This window comes from Lagopus leucura, unplaced genomic scaffold (assembly GCF_019238085.1).
Source record: "Lagopus leucura isolate 7727_CA_CO unplaced genomic scaffold, USGS_WTPT01 Super-Scaffold_100157, whole genome shotgun sequence".
Classification (NCBI taxonomy): domain Eukaryota; kingdom Metazoa; phylum Chordata; class Aves; order Galliformes; family Phasianidae; genus Lagopus; species Lagopus leucura.
In genome coordinates this window covers 29153496-29173838 of record NW_024962334.1, presented here as the reverse complement: position 1 = coordinate 29173838, position 20343 = coordinate 29153496, and the positions used below count along the sequence as shown (strand labels likewise).

Genomic DNA, 20343 nt, shown 5'->3' with positions numbered 1-20343 from the left:
CTTGTCCTTGCATGCCATAAAATGCATGGAATGTTACACCTGATTTGGCATCTGCTGTTTTTGCCACATATATGAAACCTCATGTGTGTAAAAACAAATATTTCAAAAACAATCAGGATTGTGGGGAAAGCCTCTGTGATATCTGAAAGAGGTCTGATTTTCAAGGGATGTAGTTGTTCCACATTTTCTAAAAATTGTGTCTATGTGAAGTAACCACAATTTGGGTTTCACAAATCACATGTTATAATTGAGCATCTTAGTCATACAAATGGAAAAAGCTCTTACCCACAGCCAGAGTGGGAACTATGAGAAACAAAATCACTGAACTGCTTTGTGATCTCTCCATGCACTAGACAGGAGATCCTCACTGCTGTGTTGATGCTCTATTGAGATGCCAATTCTGGAATGTTTTTTCAATTTAATGCCACAGAGACCAGACCACGCTGTGGAAATATATCTGTTTGATGCTCCATATGGTTTCGTATGTAAAAATGAAACTGACAGGGAAAAATTCAGCTGGCCTGAAGCTGCCAGTAACTGTTTCTAATGTCATAAATTTTTAGCAATGATTCCAAGAGGGGTTTGTACAGATGAAAGGGCTATAGGAAGTACCAGCAGAACCAATGTGGAATGAGCATGGAGGCAGCTAATATTCCATATAGATGCCAGTGCTTTTGTCCTGCCCCATTCTAGTCTTAATGACTGTTAGTTTGGGAAACAATTCAAGCTTGGAAAGGTCAGCTCTAAAGACTTCCTGATCTCTCTGTCAATCATACTGTATGACATTTGTGGAGTGAGTGGGCACATAGCTTAAGAGCTTTGGACATAATGATATTTGGAAACATATTCCAAAATTTAAATATATCTATTACTTAATCTTGCCATTCATTTCATATGCTGTAATTGTGGGAAAGATCCTTGTGTTTCAGCATGTGAGGTCTGCATTCTGTTTAATTGTATGTGTGCTTAAGAGTTGCAGTACTGTCCTAAAAGTTTCATTTTAATTGACATGACCATTTTGGCATGATGTTTGGTCTCTGAAAAGCTACAGCAGCAAATAGACTGTATAACCAGATGGCTCTTACAAATAGCAGCTTTCAGCTAGAAGGATCTGAGCTATCCAGAATATGACTGTAATGATGTCTATTTGGTCCAGTTAAAACAAAAGCTGTTAACTCCACATTCTGGATTAATTAAAAATTGCTTGCTGGTTTAAAAAGTACTCTTTCTGAAAAGAAACTCTAGGAAAAACACTACCAAAAAATATAGGTGAATTTTTTTTTTCTTAATTTAGCCTTCCCTCTATCTTCTTTTTCCTTTTCCTGACCGCTCAAACTCTCTTCTTCAAAGAACAACTGACAAACATAACTTAATCCCAACCTGCCTGTAGATACTTTCAAGCTACTACAATGATTTTGGTAACGATAATCATTCACGTTGTTTTCTCAATGTTAATTATTTGGGAACTGAACTAATTTATAGTGTTGTGGATCCATTGCAGAGGTATCTATAAGTTCAAAGATATCTTTGGTTCTCTTAAGTTGATTTAAAAAATGATCCACTCCAATTTCAAGACTATGCCACTGCTGCTTTGCGCTGGTTTGCATGAGAAGCATTACATTTCTTCCAAGAGCACTTATCTTTCAAAAAGAAATATGTAATATTAGCAATTATATGTATACAAAATGCCCTATTTTAAAGAACATATGGATACATCAATCTTTGCATGAGGTAGTGCCTAATTTTCAGTAGGAGGTGAATGCTAATGAGTCATCTGGCAGGCATTTAATCTATTGTACGTCATTTTCTCCAGCAGACTGCTCCAGCAGGATACAGCCTAATAGCTCTATGGCAACCATGGGGATAAAAAACATGACAGGGAGAACCACGAATAAATTTCTGAATAACTTCTCTGAATGTATTATTTGGATGGGGGAAGAGGAGTGAGACAGTCAGGCATGTCATCACATCTGACTTATGAACTGGTCAGCTGATAGCAGGAAAGTGTTTAAGTTCAAGCTGACAAATAGCAGTGACTGGCAGACCTGAGATTGGGAGTCAGGAAGCTTCATGCATGGTATGGATTTGAGTTGGGGTCTAGCTGATCTGCTCTCCCTGAACACTAGGTTTCTTCATCCAAAGCTAAAATCATATAAAGAATCTGAAACATTTCTATCCCTTCTCAGGTCTCTGAGCTCTGATTCAATATAACTTCAAGCTTCACAGTCTGTTTAACATCTCCCTGACGTGTTGGTGGACCAATATATTTGTATTGAAAAGAAATGGAAACTAACCCCCCAAAATGCAAGAAACTTGTAGTTAGATGCTTGGGCTCTCAGCCATGTCTTGTTTGCTGTTCCCTTGAAACATGCATAGGAGATTATCCTTATTAGGCAATCTTAGGGGTATTCCCAGACCTTCTGAATATAGTTTGCTTTCTTTTTAATTAGTAGGTCATTATGTGACTTCTGTCTGCTTCCCTAAATAGCCAGCTAAGGCAGATTTTTCTGTGTTTCTGGATACCTGAAAATAATTAGTCATTTGTGGGTTTGAGGTGGCTTCAGCATTCAGAAAGTGAAGCTTTGCTGTGAGCAATGCACTAGGGAAGTGCTGCTAATGAAAAATAAGGATGTAATTCCAAGATTTTTATCTTTACAGGCAAGAACAGCATGAAAAAAATTCTGCTTAGCTCTATCTGGGCAGCTCCCTCATGCTCTTACCAGTTTTCAGTCCCTCTAGTTGTGCTGGGGCAACTATTTATAAGTTTACATCAAACTGAATCACTGAGAAGACCTGGGTTTAACATAATGTCACTTCTGATACTTCTATTTATCCATTATACAGGGGGAGCCACCAGGCCGTTTTATTAGGAGAAGTAACAGGAATACAAATTGCAAGGCAGGAATTAATAGTAAGTGAGCTTTACAGGCATTGGGGATTTCTTGACTTTGCCACAAAGATGAGACATTGTGGAAGGGTACCACAGCTCATCTGACTTGCACCTCGTTACTTGTGCTTGAATCTCCAGCCTCTTTGCTTCTTCAGCATGAAGAAATCTATCACCATAACCAACAGACTATTTTTGCTTTCTTTTAGATATTTTAATTAAACTGTATACAAATTTGATTCAGGCACAGCATTTATTGACCTGTTTCAGAGTAAAGAACTGGTGCTACAGCTGAGATAAGGACCCCACTGTGTCAAACACAGGCAAAAAAAAAAAGTTTTGGTTCTTTCATTGTAGGTCCAGTTCACATTCAGTCACTTTGGCAGATGTTTTTGCAGGTATTAGGGTTAGAAACATAGTGTTTTAGGTACGCCACATCAATCAAAAAATAGAGGGAAAGGAGGAGATGGGCAGGGGCTTGTTTGGGTTTCCTGTATATTGGAACCTGGAGGATTTTATATTACATCTTTCAGTTTTTCTACTCATATAATCACAAGTGAAAAGTATATTCTTGCAAACAAACAACACTAATATTTTTCTGGTCATGATGCATGCTTTTCTTGTTTGTTTGCTTTTCTGATTTCTTTTTTGTTTTTAATAAAGTTTCTGTGGCTGTGATTGCAAACTATATCGAGCTCAATAACACTGCCATTTTTGTAACTTTGTCTGAAGTATTAGTTTTCCCAAGCTCACTCACAGAGGGCTGTGCTTTATTCTCAAAAACTAGAAGATATGTAGTAGATTCATTCCTGGCCATTTTTCATGTGAAGCCTTATTCAAATGGTAATTGTAAAAGGCTTTGTGGACTTTGTTCTCCACTCAAAGAAAAAACTTCAGCTGTGGACAGCTATAGGGCAGTAAGGAATTTTTGCTGAAAGACTTGGAGAAAACTAATTTGGATGTTACCACAACCACTCAAAACTTTAAGGTATACCTACAAATCAACTGTGAAACCGAACATGTTATTAAATGTCATTGGAAGTGAATACTGTTGATAAAATATTACGGCAATGGTCAGGACTCGTATTCCTTTTTTCCTAGCAAGGCACACTATGAAGGAATTAATTATAATATTTTGAAGAGAGCTGTGTGCAAAACATTATGCTTGGTTGGTTTGCAATTATTGATATGCATAAATGCTACTTAGCAACCAATGTGTAGTTTAAGGGTTAGTCTTCACTGCAGAATCAACCTCCCACATTTGCCTGTTGGAGCACAAAGTTCTAGGTGATGCAGGATTCCCATTTTGGACTACTATTATATGCAAAAGCAAAATATGGAAAACTGACAGTCCAAGTAAGGATTTCAACAAGCACCAAAGTTCGCAGCTGTTTTAATACTGTATTCTTTTGTTAAACTTAACTGTATTTATGTAATTTGAACTGTTGGTGGCTTTAACTAAAATTGGGCACTCATTTGGGCAGACATTCTAAACCCAAAGGCTAGAATGGAAAACAAAATCTCTGTTATGAAACAGAAGTTGCAGGGGGATAAGGTGAACTGCCTATGGGGATATTCAGTAGCAAAGTCAGATCATGGTTTCCTGCTTCTCAGCTCCATATCCACTGAGCTGTTCACCTTTACTAAGGTTATGCCATGTTGTTTACCTCAGTGTATGTATACTCCTAAAATTGGTTTGTTCATAAATCTGTTTCTATTCCAGTGTTTTATTTTCTGACTGGTGCACAGTCCTCATCCAGCACTCAACTCTTTCAGGGTCATCCCCTCATCCACTCTGGCAGCAGGCAGTGATCCTGTGGTCACCTTCTCATGCAAATTACTTTGTCTGGAGTTGCAGTGATCGGCACAAAGCCCATCTGGGAAAAAGAAATTGTGGGAAAACAAATTCTGAAGACAGTGAAGTGTTTATATAGAATCTATATTCTGATTCATACATGAGCAGTGTATGAAAGAATATACAGCAGTATCCATGGCAGAACATACAGTCTGGTAGATCCAGCACATGTAAGAATAAAACCAGACATAGTAGAAAAGAGCTAGGAAAGGGAACAGACAAAAGCATCAGTAAATGCTTTGTTAGTTATTTGTCAAGTGTGGTTTACTTTTGTTGACTGTTAGTAGTTATTTTTATGATGTGTAAGTATCCCATGAAGTATTGTGTTCTACGAACAGCCAGCATTTACCGTGATAACAGAGAGGTGTCAGCTGAAGTTCAGTGAGATTTAATGTTATTGAATAAATGTAAAGCAAATTTTAAAAGGTGCGTATAAATAGTGGAAGGTGAGAATGTCCTCTCTTTATACTGTGCCAACATAAGAAAAAGAATTGGAAATCACATTCGTGTTGCAAAGAAGGTTACGACTGATGTTTTTGCCACTCTGGTATCTCACCCGTGTTAAGCTACGGCTTCTTTAATACTTCTCTTTCTACAAAATCTTGAGTTAACTGACCATATCACCACATGCTTCCTCATGAACTGAAATTAAATTGACTTATTAATTCATCTTCATTAAACTCCTAAATATTCCTCTATAACCACATCTCAGAGAAGAGATGTTCATTTCTGTGCTATTTTAGAAGCAATATAAATTCACCATTTTCTCTGTGTGTTACAAGATGTTTGAGTTGAGGAATCACATACCAACCTGCAGCAAAGAATATTTTCCTCCACACTTCTCAAGCTGTTTAAAAAAAAAAAAAAAAAAAAAAAAAAAAAGCACCATAGTTTTTTTTATCTTTTAAATAAATTTTTAATGACAGCCTTAAGTCTTACCTCTCCAGTGTATTTTGGGCTTGGGTAACTAGACAAAACCAAAGCCCAGCAGAAAGCAATTGTAGCAATCTTATATTTAGCCTTGGTGAACAGTGTTCCTTAGGAACCACAAACAAGGTGCAGTCCATCCAGGAAAAGCTTTCAACAAAGCTAGGCCGCGCACTGAAGACCTCTGAAGATATGCAGAGAAACTTTACAGGCAGCAGTCTGCTGAGCTTTGTCCATGGGGTAATTCAGAGCCTGAGCTAACAGTTCTGCGGATCATTTATTTTTCATATATCAGAACAATTGCTTTGCTGTTAGATCTCACGGAAATAAAAGTTCCCACAGAAAGACAGTAATTCCATATTCTAAAGCATGTATTCATAGAAATATTTTCTTTGCACCTACGCTTTCCACACATGCTCATATGCATGTGTTATTTGCACACTTGTGTACATATACTGCAGACTGATATAAAATGTGTGTGTATGTACATATGTATATATAGATCTGAAGAGGAAAAAGAATTTATGGGAGGCTGGCTGGATTTAATTTGTCTGCTTGTATTTAGCACTTAAGGGCTTATATACTCAGTTTGCTCAAAAGAGTGAAGAAGTACTCCTTGCTTATGCCTCAAATCAGAAATGCATGAAGTGCAGCTGCAGAGATAATACATTCTCCCCAAAGGCTTTGGCTGAGCAAATTAGGTGTCAATGGGGTGCCTGCGCAGGCAGTACTCTCTCTAATTAGTCTCTTGAGCCTAGTTGGTGGCGGGTATAAAATGATCTAATCAATTGGTCTGTGTCTGATGGTACATGTAAAAATCCTGGCAGGCAGAGCTGTCTCCCACAGGTCACTCACCTGCACAGCGGGAACACTCATTTTCATTTTTCATCTCCTCCATCACATGATGCTGACAGTTGGTTTTAAGAAAACGGAATCCAAAAAAATATCTGGTTCATAGGGCATGTAGGTCACAATAAAATTGCATTATGGGTATTGGTGATCCAATTAATTAATATTTATAGCAACGAATTGCATGCAGATATTACCCGAGTGCAAATAATATTGATAATGTTTGGTTGGCTTTTTAAAATGACTTCTATAATGAAGAGAGGAACAAAAGCTGTAGGGGAAAAATCACCTGTTAATATCGTACTTCTTTTAGAGGGGATGAATGGTATCTGCAGCATGTATATGTCTGGTGGAGGGAGAGAATGAATATATTGTTGATGATATTAAATACCCCATGTTTCAGCTCACAGGAATGCAGCATCTCCAGCTGTCAGCTCACATTTTGCTTTTAAATCTGGTGTTGTAGAAGGAATACTCTTATAATAATGCTAAATCAGCTGCAATGTAAATAGACCTGCACTCTGGTTATGCTTTGCATGTTAAGGACACTGCGGGAGCACAGCTCCACCCAATTTTATAATTTATACAGAAATTAAAAGCACCTAGAGAAGGATGCTGATGCTGCCAAAAAGAGCATGTACTGAATTGGTGATTTGCATTTTTAAAGGAAATGGCATTATTTTATTAATTAAAATAATGGGAAATATTTGGGATCTGAGGGCCATTGAGTCATCCTCCTCTGCCTCATGTGCTGAGTGCATGATTAATGTTTAAATTATAAGCTTTGGTATCCTTTGTTACATCAAGAGCTCGTATATTCTGACACTGGCCGATACCATTTTAAGGTGGGTGAAAACCTGATTTTATCCCACTTAGGATCTGTGCCAAGCAGGATGTACGCAGCAGGTGATTTCTCTACATAACAAATATACAACTGAGTTATTTGATTTAGGTTGCTTGATATATATATTTTTTTTCTTTCAAGTGCATCATTACCTTGCTTGTAATCTTCCAGTGGGTTCAGTAAGACATCGTGAAAATCAAAACTGCCTGGACCTGTGGTAAAAAAGAGTATAAGTTCATTTTTAAGGTGGTCTGTTTCAGGGCCCTTTTTTCTTTCTTTCTTCTTTTTCTTCTTTTTCTTCTTTTTTTTTTTTTTTTTTTAGAAAGGAGATCTGAAAGAACCCTATTTTGCTCTTGGGAAATCACAAGTTGTAAATATTCCATTTAACAATTTATGCTTCTATAAGCAAAGCTGTGACCAGAGGCCATAAACACAATCTGCCAAGTCACAAAGCTAAACTTTGATTTGGCTTGATCGGGAAAATGTATTAAATTCTAAGCAAGGGTATTTCTAAAATACATCTTTAAAAAATGCAAACATGGAATCCTAGGCCATCTGGGGACTGAACAGCAGCACTGTGTGGCGAGTCTTGCTTCAGGAACTGCCTCGGGTCCTGCTTGTGTGAACAACTCATGCTTCAGTTCAACAGCCTCACTAGAGAAACAATGATTTTTTTAATAAAAAGCTTGGTTCCCACCAATCTACAATTTCATGTTTGTTTTACTGTGGATTTTCTGCTGTGGACAAATAGAGACCCTGTTCTTCCTCCGGTGTAGGGCGGTGTCTACGGATGTGACACAGCAAGTCTTGTTGTAAGGCAAACAAAAAGGGAAGGAGGCCTTCTGCCCCATGGCACAGTGGTTACAGCACGTCCCTGAGGGCCTCGCTGTGTCAGCTCCTTCCTCTGCCTCAGGACAGGTGAACCTCTGTTCCCCATTTCCCAGGAGGAGGCGTTAACCACAAGGCAGAGGGAAGGGATTTCACCTGTTGACTCCACTTGGAATCATCAATAAGCATTCAGTGAGCTGGGGACTCCATTGAAAGCATTATGTATTCCCCAGCAAATGTATTCCTAGCCACTGGGCCTGTTCCTGTAAGGATTGTATACAAAGCAGAACTGCCTCAGCAGACAAAACTCAGGGTTCAACATCAGAACCACCTGGCCATCGGGGTGCTGGTGGGAGCAGCGGGAGGGCTGTGCACAAGTCCTGAATGGGGCAGGGAAGCGCATCTTCAGAGAGATGGGGATCACCAGCCATGCCCTGGTTCTGCTTGCATTCTGTCTTCTAGTCTTCCCCAGCCAGGTCCACTTGGGAAATTCGGAATTAAGTCACCTTTCTTTTTTCCATTGAGTTTCCTGTTTGATCTCAGCCTTGTTCTGCATTGATGCTGGCAGCAGTTGCACTATGCCAAGGTTATTCCCTGTATTAAATGGTGGCAGCTTTGTTTATTTCTAGGGAAGCTTTTAGCGTTACAGGGATTGATTCTGAATGTTCACACTTCTGATGAGGGAATTCCCCATCTCCGAGGCTCAAGGCCTGCCTTTGGCTTGGTAACATGTGATCAGCTTTGCCTGCAGAGCCATACTCGAAGCCAGAAAATGATTTAAATTTTAGCATATCCCCAGGAGAAATGTGAGGCTGGCCTCCCTTGAGTAGTGCCTTGAGGTCAACTGATAGAAAAGTGAACTGATAGAAAGAAAAAGCTCTCTGTAATTAATGTAATTATCTAATTAAGATGCAATTTTCATCAAATCTGAGGAGTTTGGTAACTCTTACAGAAGCTTCTTTGTCTTTTATCATTTAGTCACTTGTCCTTAATGTTACAGCAGCATTATGGCAGGTTCTGGAACTCCAGCAGTTTGGGCTTAACCTGCAATCAAGCACTTGCCCTGTCTCTGTGCAGAATCAGGTTTCCAAACAGCAAGTTTCCTCCTTTTTAAGGGGTGCTCTAAAGTGGTCATCCCCCAAAAGTATTGTGGTTTGGTTTGGTTTTATTTTATTTGGTCTGTTATTGTGGGTTTTTTTAAGGAAGGCGGACGTAGGATTTGGCAACCATGTTTCACCAGTAAGCAGCAGTGAATCTCAGCATGTTCCAAATATTGCTTTTCTTTTTGAGCTTATGAAGAGTAAACTAAACTCTAATTTATTCCTTGAAACAAGATTTATTGGGGCTTCAGCCAGACTCCTCGGCCCTGGGGACTTTCATGTGGAACAGACATTCCAGAGGCATTTGGGAAACAACCCAAGCAGGACTCAGGAGGTGGCAGACCAAGCTCCAGGAGATGCTGCCGTGCATCATTAAGAACAGGCTTTTGTTAATCCAGTTCAGGAGTTCTGGCACTTGAAGGGCAGAAGAAGAGCTCTCGAGAACCACGACAGGAACGCTGCGTACTGTGAAAGTCAGATGTAGTGTAGAGATTAGGCTGTTTTGATGAAAGCCACAATTAAAATTTTATGCTTGAAACTGATGCCTTGTTTTTCTCCTGCTTTTGAAATGAGGGCTAGACTAGATTCACTGGCACCTGCATTGAGTTTGATTTAAATAGTTCTAGGACATGCTAATTCAAACCAGTTCTAAGCTCAATGAATATTTAATTTTAAGTTTTCTTTTAATTAAGTGCTAAAATTTCTCCATATCTGATTGTCTTCCTGAAACTACATTTTAGAAGGGTAGCAGGTTTGTAGTTAGAATCCTTGGTTTTGAAAACCCCTGTAAAACAAAAACATTTTGAACTTCATAAAACTACAGAATTTCTCAACATTATCAGAAAATGCAGTCCCACCTTATTACTTGGCATAGAATTCTACCTGAACATTTATTAAGAGCTAAGTATGCTAATTACAAAATCCCTCCAATGGCTCCAGTCTATCTAGCTTTCATTTAGCCCTCACCGAGCTGGTCCTGCAGTTGTTAGTTTTGTTTTAAAGTAGTGCTTCCCATGTTGTTGGCCTGCCTCCTGCTTGGTGTAAATCTCAGGGATACCGCAGTACATCCTTGTAGGTCCAGTCACTGCATTGAGCCTTTCTAGCCAGGAACCATTAGCAGAGGGAAAGGCAATGTAAGCAAAGCTCTTGGTGCAATGCTTACTTTCTGTATATAGAAGGAGAGGTTTTTGTTATCTTTTTTATAAATAGAAGAACAGCCAACTAAAGGTGTTTGAACGTAGTGTGCTACATTGCTCTGTAACTCGGCAGTGTTTACAAAAGTGACATAACTGTGAGGTACCTCCAATAACTCTTGGGAAGTGAAGCTGAGGAAACCTTTCCACAGCCTGGTCACAAGTGTGCCTGTGAAGCTGAAGGGGCAAAAAGAGCTTGTAAACTCCTGAAGCCATGTCAGCAGCATTCAGTAACCTTCCTTTGCATTCTTGGGGTGTGACCACCCCAAGAGAGCTGACAGTCTATATATATAGCTGCCTGTAATTTCCATGGAGAATGTGAGCGCTGATGGCACCTCTGAAGATTAGCACTTGGGACAGATAGACATGAATATGGATAAACATGTCTCACTTAGGCAACCAGCACCATGAAAACATCAGTGTTCTAAGCTTGTTTTCTTGAGGTTCCAGCTCTAAAAGTGCTTCGGATGTTTGTTCTTCGCTCTGAGCTGGTGTCTACAGAACTGGCTTTGGACTAATCTATTATATACCAAGTGAAAAATCATTTAAAAATGCAAGTCGTGAAGCTTATTATAATTTATATTGTTTCCTTACAGGATTAAATTTACCAGTTTGGAGGAGGGAAACAAAAACCTAATGAGGAGGCCGACACGAGGAAGGAACCATGGCCTGTTTCCTTTCTTTATGGTGGATTTCATTCAAAAGAAAATTGAAGCTGGCAAGACCCTGTTTTTCCCTGCAATTTATTTAAAACCTTGCACGCATTTTGGATACCTTGTGATTTCAGAGAACTATGTGAAGATTAAGCTTTTGCTTACTGATACATGGCATGTACTCTTTCAGTCTTTTGTGTTTGATTTTGTTTGATTTTCCACTGCAGCGCTGCATCTTTGTAAGGATTTTTATGCTTTCACCAGCAATGTCTTAAATACATTAAGACAACACATTTGGTGTTCACACTTCTTCAGTAATGACTATACAAAAAAGCCAGCGGTGGCATAAAGGACTGTGCTTTCTTTGAGAGTCGTGCACATATTGCAACCAATGGGAAGACTATTTCTGCCAGAGCAAGCCCGACTTGGGCTGACAATTACAGCGCCTTGCCTCTGTTCCTGAAGTGGTGTTAGGTTCTTTCTTTTCTCGTATCCTCAGACCATTTATATCCATTTTAAAAACATGGCAATAACTGCATGTTTACTTCAGCACTCTGAATTTGGTTACTCTGCTTAGGCTATGTAGCATGCCAGTTTTTGAAATAGGCCTGCGAGAAAGACAAAGCAAAAATGAGATGCGCTCAGCTGACAGATATACAACAAATTCTTTATGGTTTTATTCCCTTTTTGAGTATTTCTTTCTTTTGTGGGTCTTGGCTCACATCTCCATGTCTTTCCTCATGCTGTTTACCTTTTGGAATGTTTTCCTGAAACGAAAAAAGAGATTCTGAAATGATTCTGTTTAATTCAAGATACTAAGGTACAGAGAAATTTTTGTTGAATGAGCCATTAAGTTCTAAGTGTGTTATTTTGCTGCTTACGAAGCAAAAGAGAGAGTTTTCCTTATCCCAAATGGTTTGCTGTTCCACACGAAAGCACTTTTCAAATTGTTTTCTGTAGGTATCCCGATCTGATTGGAAGGCACTACCAGATGATGTGTCTTTAAATCGCTTTTCTGAATGAATCATTCAAATGCAAACTTTGCAAGAAACAAAGCTGTGTGATTTTAGGCGAGGAAGCCCCGGCCACATTGTGGCTGAGGAGCACATTGTGTTCAGTGGTGGATAAAACTGCCCTGAGCATATACAATGCTTTGCATTCAGAAAGAGCAGGGCCGATGCGAAATCCGCTGTTGAGTTATGCTCCTGCTCAGACAGAACCGCTTGCTAGGCAATATTATTCTACACATAAATTTGACATCCCTTGCTTGCTGGATGCCTTGAATTACATTTTTAAGAAGTGCAGTAACACTTGGGTTAGCTTTCAGTGTTTAAAAGGAGGGGAAAAGGATTTGTGCTACTGCCATCTTATTAAACTCCAGCAGTGTTTAATAAGAAAAGAACACCCAATAAGGCAAATCCTTGAATGCTCAAGTAGGTACGAAAGGCCTCTTACTGAACTAGCATATGAGTCTACACTTTCAAAGAGTTGAACCATGGAAATATTCTCAATATTTGCACAGCCATTAAAACACAGTTTCCCCCAATGACATCTCTCTTTCAGGATCTGGTAAAAGCCATCTGAAAGCCACTTTCAGTCACAATCCTATTTAGAAGTTACTACAGTTTTCCTCCTGTATTTAAGAGGGGAAAAAAAGTGACTACTGAACTTTTGACTTAATCACACACTGAAACTGCCTTAGACGTGGTTTGTTTGGCTTTCGTGTTTCTTTTTTTGTAAGAGAAAAGTCTTTTATAAATTATCTTTGCTACTGAAACGCTGTGCAGTTTGATGATTGAAATTAGCTATTTTTAGAAAAAAAAATCATGCTGCAAAAAAAATCTGAACAATTTTTGAAAATGTAAGATTTCAATTAGGAATATAAAGGTAGTTTCATAGATACATTTACTGGGCAGCTTAAATTGGGATGCACACAGTTATTCTGCTCAGCTAAACATCTAAAGGTTTAACATAGAGACTGATTCCCTAACTGTTCCCACAAGCCCAGCATATTGCTGTCCACAGTGAATCATGTCATGTTTGCTTATGGTGTGTGTGTGTGTGTATGTGTACACATGTGTGTGTGAGATTATCTCCTCTGCTCCGTTCCCACTTTCAAGCTGACCACTGAAATAATTAGAGTTGGTCCAAAAATCTTCAAACACAGTTGCCCAAAGCACACAAACATCTGGGTTCCTCAATAGTAACTTGATTTTCGGCAGCAGTGGGTCTGTCTTGGCCACTGATCAGTTAAGGAATGACCCGAATCTCTTGAGCGCTTCCTTTCTGGTTCTTCCAACTGCCTTTGGTGACACAGGTTTGCTGTCACCTGCAGAGTCTTTCTCCCTGCACTAAGGGTACCTGCTGCACATTATTCTTCTGGATCATGAAATCTTCTGGGAAACCTGAATTTTTATTTTATTTTATTTTGAGAAAATGGGAGTACCTTTATGCAGAGAATGGACTGTACAGCCTTTTTTTCCCCTTTTTGTCCTTTTTGTCCTGTCCTGCATCAGCAACCTGACAGACCCCCTCAGTTAGGGTCCCCTGGCAGTCATGCCACCTTTCCAGCATCTTGCAGGTTTCCACCACATCCCTGCTCAGTGCTGATGAACTTTTTAAACCCCGTCAATGTCCTTGAGGCAGTCAGGGAATATCAGTAGCACTACCCTCTTTTATTCTCATCCTTCCCAAACCAGTTCCCTGCAGAATATTCAAAGGGACAAGAAAACAATCAGCCTGGTCTTCCAGACATGCTGCAGGTCTTGGGAGTGCAGTGTTTCATGCCATCAGCAGTCAAAAGTTAGTTTAAATGGATGGTATTCTGTGGGACACAGTCCTTGAGAAACTGTGGGACTCACCTGGATGGAGCTGACAGCCTTCAGCAGTGTAATTTTTGGTTTTTTGCCTGAGCCCCAGCAGATCCTTCCTGATGATACTGAGAGGATATGGCTCAGCTGCAAGAGGGATGAGCAGCCACAGGGCAACAGTAGGCAGACAAAAGTGGGAGGGCGTATTCTGACTCTGTGCAATATCAGGTGAACAGGGAAGGGAAGGTGGTGATAGAGATGGCCTTTGTGATACAGTGATTCCTTACAAGTTCACATTGACAGAATGCAACTTTATGTCTTGGTCCCACTCCAGACGAGATCAGCTCAGCTCCAATCCACACCCAGCAGGCACAGCACCAGGCAGGACTCTCCAACACTCAACAGTACACTGCTGTATGACATTCCGGGTCGTTGAGTCCTTCCAATTCTCACAATCGTTTTTAAACAGGATCATGTTTTAGGATAATGCCAGTAAATGCAACGCTGAAAATTCAGTCAGCAGTAGACAGAGGCACCGGGGTTTCCATTTTCTCTTTGTTGTGTGGAGATTATGGACTTCAGACTCCTGTGGAAGAGGGTAGGGTAAAAAATTCCCTTTGGCTGGTGGGTGACATCTACTCCTATGTGCTGTATATCAGTGCACACAAGTGAATGTGTAGTCAATGCTCAGTATGCTCATAAACAAAATACTCATCTGTGAATATAACTGGGTTTTGTAATCTTTGTTATATAAAACGTTTGGGCTGTACAAACTGGGGAGCAAAACACTGACACCCCATATAAATAGAATTATGTTGCATTACTGAGCATAACAAAACTCTCCCCTACCTACAGTCAGGTGGAGTGACTGTATGTTACTGCCTGGCATTTTTCACGTGAGCAAAAAATCTAAAAGTGAAGGATGCACTAAAAATTCCCATCCCCAAAATGCATTTCAATGGTGCTGCATACAAAATTCCAGCTTGCCAGCTTCCACGCGGGTTTTCGTATGGTGCACTAAGAGATGTTCTTTTTTTAACAAATAAAAAGGGAGGGCTGGTACATGAAAACAATGTTAATGTAATTAAATATATATATATATATATTCTTCAGAAGAACAGCATAGTAAGCAGTACAGTAAATAAATGTTGCATTATTTGTTACACCTTGTAATTTGTCTGTATTATGAAAGATGTAATGGTTTGTCAGCTATAACTGTTGTTTTCTTGTAACATCATATTGAATAAAGTGTAGCAGAATCTCGCTCCTCCTTTGTATATGTGGTGTAGACCTAAATAATGGAATAAAGCCTTTCTTTTCTGTTTTGTTCTACAGCAATTGAATAAGAGATGGTTGTAAACAACAGATTTTTATGAAATGGAAAGCGCCCAGAAGCAGGCAGGCGTTTACGCAGCAATTAATTGAAAAGATCAGGCACCAATTCAGCCAAACATGTGAGCTTAATCAAAATTAGCAGGCTACATGGGACAAGGCTCTGCGCACAGCACACTTCTGTCTATGCTAGTTACTAAGTTCACTGTCTGCTGTCTCTTTCCATGCCTTGTATCCCTGTGTGACAATATAGGTACAGTACACTGGCATTTAACTGAAGGTGGTAGAATTTGAATCTGTCTTTGTGCAGAGAATAAACTCAGGCTTATTGCAGCTTCTCTTGAAATAAAGACCTGAGAGTTCTGGTGGAAAATTATTTAAAGCACAGTTTTTCACAACCTTGATGCAGGAGCTGGATTTACACCTGCTTGTACTTGCTTATTTATCTCAGTCAGTAAGAAAGTGCTGCTTGGGTTCTTACCTCAGTTTATTTGTGCATTACAGCTTTCAACAGGCAAGTGCTCACATACAGTGATATAATCAATATGCACCTTCAGTAATTTCCTTTCCATTACTTCTAGCTTTTTGATATCAACATCCTGTTAAGATCTATTTTAGACAATGCACATTAAATCGATGCAGCTTGCACAGACTTGATTGGAATATTTGACTGAAGTGTCAGAATATGCTCTTTTAGCAAATGCAGGAGTCTGTAGGAATCTGTCGGTTTTAACATCACTTTGGTCTGCATGGGGGAGGGCTGGATGCTTGTGCTGGAAGCTACCAGCCTAGAGAATGGATAGAGGACACCAAAGTTCTGGTCTTGGCTCTGGCCAACTATGAATAATTGAAGATAAAATGTTAGTATTTTTAGGGCTAAGACAATGTAGGTTGGCTGCCATCTCCCAGGTTTTACATGGGTAGCATCACATTCTGTCCCAGCTCCAACAACAAAACTCTTCAGGAAGTTAATCCCCAGTTTTAAATCTAGCTGCCACAAAATGACATCAGCTACATCCCAAAGGAATTGCACCAGAAAAAAAAACAAAACAAAACAAAACAAAACCAAAACCAAAACAAAACAAAGCCACCCAAGGAAACATGTGTGTTCGTTTATTCCTAGCTTACCTCCTGATCTCACTGACCAGGGCACATTTGGGGTGTTGCCTTGCCACAGCCTCGATGAATGCCTTGTGCTTGCAGTTCTGTAGCTGATTTGTTTGGCACTCCTGACTCACTACCTGTGTGACAACTTTACCCTACAAATCTCTAAATACAAATGAGAACCAGGAATTATTACTGTAAAAGCTTTGTAAGTTTGAGCACTGAGTACCAGGAAGCACATTCGCAGTGAGCTTTTAATTATGTAGTATAATCCTTAAAACCGTCTCCTGACCCCCTTGGCTGCACTCCGAGCCTCTTTAGCCCCAGGGTTTTCTTTCCAAGCTGGCCTGGCTGCTGCAGCGAAGCAAGAGATGCATTTACCACAATAGCAGCCTCCCCTCCCCCGGCAGAAGAAAAACCAGGGGGAAGGTGTTGGAGCAACCTTCTGCCACTAGGTTAACACACACAGTTTCTAAATAATGCCTTTCGTTGTAAACCTTCGCAAAGTAAACCCTACAGCAGCGGAAGGGCTTGCTGCTACCAGTGGGGGGTGGTGTTATGGACATTAGATTTGAGAAGCTTATATAGCACATGGGCGAGGATAAAGGGATACAAATCAGAGAGAAAAACCTGAAGAGATTAAAAAAAAAAATCCACGGCCAAGTATTTACTGTTCATTCCCCTTGTGAGTGGTGTTACATATTGTCTGCAGTGAGTCATGCTGAGAGCGAGCCAGGCACAATAATAGTGGAGAGCAGTCCTGCAGCCCCTTCGTTATTGCCTGCATTGGTTGAGACTGAGTTGAGCGAGAGAAAGGGATTCCAAAAAATGTTCCTTTTCTTCCTTTTCTCCTGTTTCCCAGAGGGCCTGAAGGTGATTGCTGGGGATGCGCTGCCGTGAAAGAACCTAAACTAAACTCAAACATAGCTAAACTAAAATCAAACATATTTTTACATTAATGTTCCAAGGATCGATATGGTGATTCACATAAAACACATAACAGCTCTAAGAGTCATGCAAGAAAATGCCACTGTGCTATTATAATCCAGTAAAGTCTTGAAGTCTAAAAAGGTTTATGACAGCCTAACCTTTCAACTGGAATTAGGATTGCGGTGTAGGTGTGCAGCATACAATCCAGCTAATTATAATAGTTTGCCCCCAGCTTCCACTCAAGGAGCTCAGAGGTATTTATGCACTGATGAGATGAGCTGTACACACAGCCCTGGGATACGCCGTGAATATAAAAAGAACCAGATTTTGTGAAAGGAAAAAATAAACAGCCCCCCAGAACCAAGGCAGTGATTCAGCTCTCTATTTTCAAAGCTTTTCATGGGCACGAGCAGCCAACAGCATACTTTGTCTGGTAAAGACTGAACGTTCAAGATAGAATAGTTTAGAATAGTTTATCACAACAGAAAAATGTACATCTTCTGTCTTCAAAACAAGTTATATTTCTCTGTACAGATAGATGGAAATATTACATGACAAAATGTTGTTATCAACTGCAAAGAGTTGTTTATTGCCCAGATGATGAACGTGGTGTCACTGCGAAGCAAGAGCCCCTGCATGAACCATCATGTCAGATTCACTGGGAAACGCTTAAACGTGAACTGCCCCTTGAATGCTGCAGGAGACATAGGTACAACTGTCAAACTCTTCAGAGGCTTTCAGTTGCTCTCCTGAATCCATACAGCAAAGCAAAAGTGTCTTTCTACTTACAGACGTGGTTTGGTGGGAAAATGGTGGTGGTAGGTGAACAACTGGACTAGATGATCTTGGAGGTCTTTTCCAACCTTAATGATTCCATGATTCTGTGATTTTATGGAAGAAGCCCCTTTCATATAGCTAGGTGATATTTTATAGACACTTCTTACCCAGCATGTTGTTCTGGCCCATTGCACCTGATAATTGCAAACCACTATAGCCACAACTTGCCCTTTTCATGTACATTGCTGACTGTCACAAGTGCTCGTCTCTCTACTGAACACCCAGAGAACAACCCAGCACATTTTGGAATACAACTGCCTCTTTGGTAGAGAAAGCAGTACTGCCACATCCACCATGTCCATTTCAGAAACCTGTATGCATCTGGGTGACAGCAGTGTTTTTAGTGTGGGCTGATTTTTAGCTTGCACTTGTGCACATTTAGTGACTAACTCAGAGTAGCATAACCCATAATTTTGGAGCCAGTCTATTAGAGGTTACAGGTATCTCAATCCTCTGCCAGCCCAGGACAGCAGGGAGCAAGCTCTGCTTGGCAGCGTGCAGCAGCCTGGCCCTTCACTGCGCCTCTGCTCCAGCTGCTTTTTTTGATCTCCACTCAAACACAACATCTGTGGGTGCAGCGGGACTGGAGGTGGAGGAAGCAGGAGAGAGGGCACCAGACGGAGATCTGCATGCTGTCTGGGCAAGGCCATGAGCCCAGTAGTTCATAGGAAGTGGTCATGGGCAAGTTTCCTTGGTTCAGAAATCAATCGAATGCTCACCCTCCTGCTAACCGGGCTGCTCTTTTCTGATCCCTAGATGCGAAGAGGACATTTGGATATCTTCCCAAGCCCTCTCCCCAAGCAACTGCAATTTAGATTTAAGGCAACCAATTGATCAAAGGAAAGAGGAGAGTCTTGGATGAGCCCTTACAAGTCCCTAAATATGAGGAAGTGTGGTATGCATTCACCTTCTGTAATAACATAGAGCTTTGAACACCTCAGTGTGCTTCTGCAGTATTACTCAGCTTGGTTTCCTGCACCAGCACCGCAGAAATAAACAAGTGTGAGAATACCTGGTTTTGGGGAGGGGAGGCTTGTGACAAGCACCCGTTCTGGGAAGCAGCAGTGCCACGTGGGCTGGAGCACACACCAACTTCACAAGGGAAAGAAAGGAGCCAAAGCCTGGAAATGACAGGAACATCTTTCCAGAGGACAGATGACAAATCGGAGCTAAAGCCAGCTTTGCCTCCTGCCATCAGGACTCTCAGCTGCTACTTATTAGTGCAGTGAGCGCACTGTATTAGTGCAGTGTTACTGTGCATAAATCAAAATCCAGCCTCTGTGACACAGCACATCATTTGTTCACTTGTTTTCTCTCATCCCACCTGCCTGATTATTGATTGTATCAGGAATAAAATAACTTTATGAAGAGAAACCTGCAGTGCCCTTCAAAACACTGTGCTCGGTGAATTCCTGCATCTGTAAATCTGGCTGCTGTGCTCTCCTTTCACCAAAATATTTTGACTGCAGGAATCTGTCTGGTACAAGAATGTGCCAGTAATAAACAAGGAACACATTTACATTTGCTGGGCTCGCTGAACATCACTTTGGGTGCCCTGTTCTGAACAAACACCCACTTCTCAGAAGCCCTGCTGGCTCAGGCCCACCAGCACAGGCTCAGCGTCACAGTGGGAAGGCCACAGAAATGTCGCTGCACACAAAGCATGAAGGAGGCCCACCAGTAAGATGGGACCTTACACTGAAGCAACGTTCAAGGGGTATCTCACAGAAAAGGGCACCCCTGGTTGGAAAGTGCTCGTTATTGGCAGCATCAAGCTCCTGCTTGGTTGCCTGCTGCAGCCTTAGCCTGGTGAGCAGCCTGCCAGGCTCAGAGGGGGCCCTGATGGAGAACCAGCGCTCCTGCATGCCACCACACCTGCAAAAAATGTTCACTGACGTTTTTTGGAATGTTGTAGAAAATCTCTCTGTGAATGCAGGCCCTCTTTACCTCAGCCACAGCATCAGGCTTGCACAGACCTGTGGGGCAGAGCAGGCGCAGGGTTTTGGTTGCTCTTACAGCTCAGGATCCTCATGCTCCTCACGCCAGCCTTATCCCTAAAGTGCACCTTGCACTGTCAAAACACATACAGCACATCAGGAAGCTTCTGCAGGTGCAAGCTGGCGTCAAGTCACTTGAGTCTACATCAAGCTCCAGGAGACTCCACAATAAGCTTTCCCCTTCTCCATCGAAAAAC

At 40.8% G+C, this 20343-nt stretch overlaps 1 protein-coding gene across 2 annotated transcripts in view; it reads left to right on the top strand.

Annotated features, from left to right (window-relative positions):
- Positions 1-19847, top strand: part of CDK14 (cyclin dependent kinase 14) — a 311217-nt gene extending 291370 nt beyond the window's left edge. The window contains exon 15 of one of the 2 annotated variants that reach the window (XM_042888949.1): positions 18906-19847. The gene's annotated coding sequence lies outside the window, so the exon portion shown is untranslated. Of the gene's footprint in view, positions 1-11079; positions 15210-18905 lie in introns of those variants that run through there. The other variant, XM_042888948.1, reaches the window with a different exon arrangement.
- Positions 19848-20343: the final 496 nt, after the last annotated feature.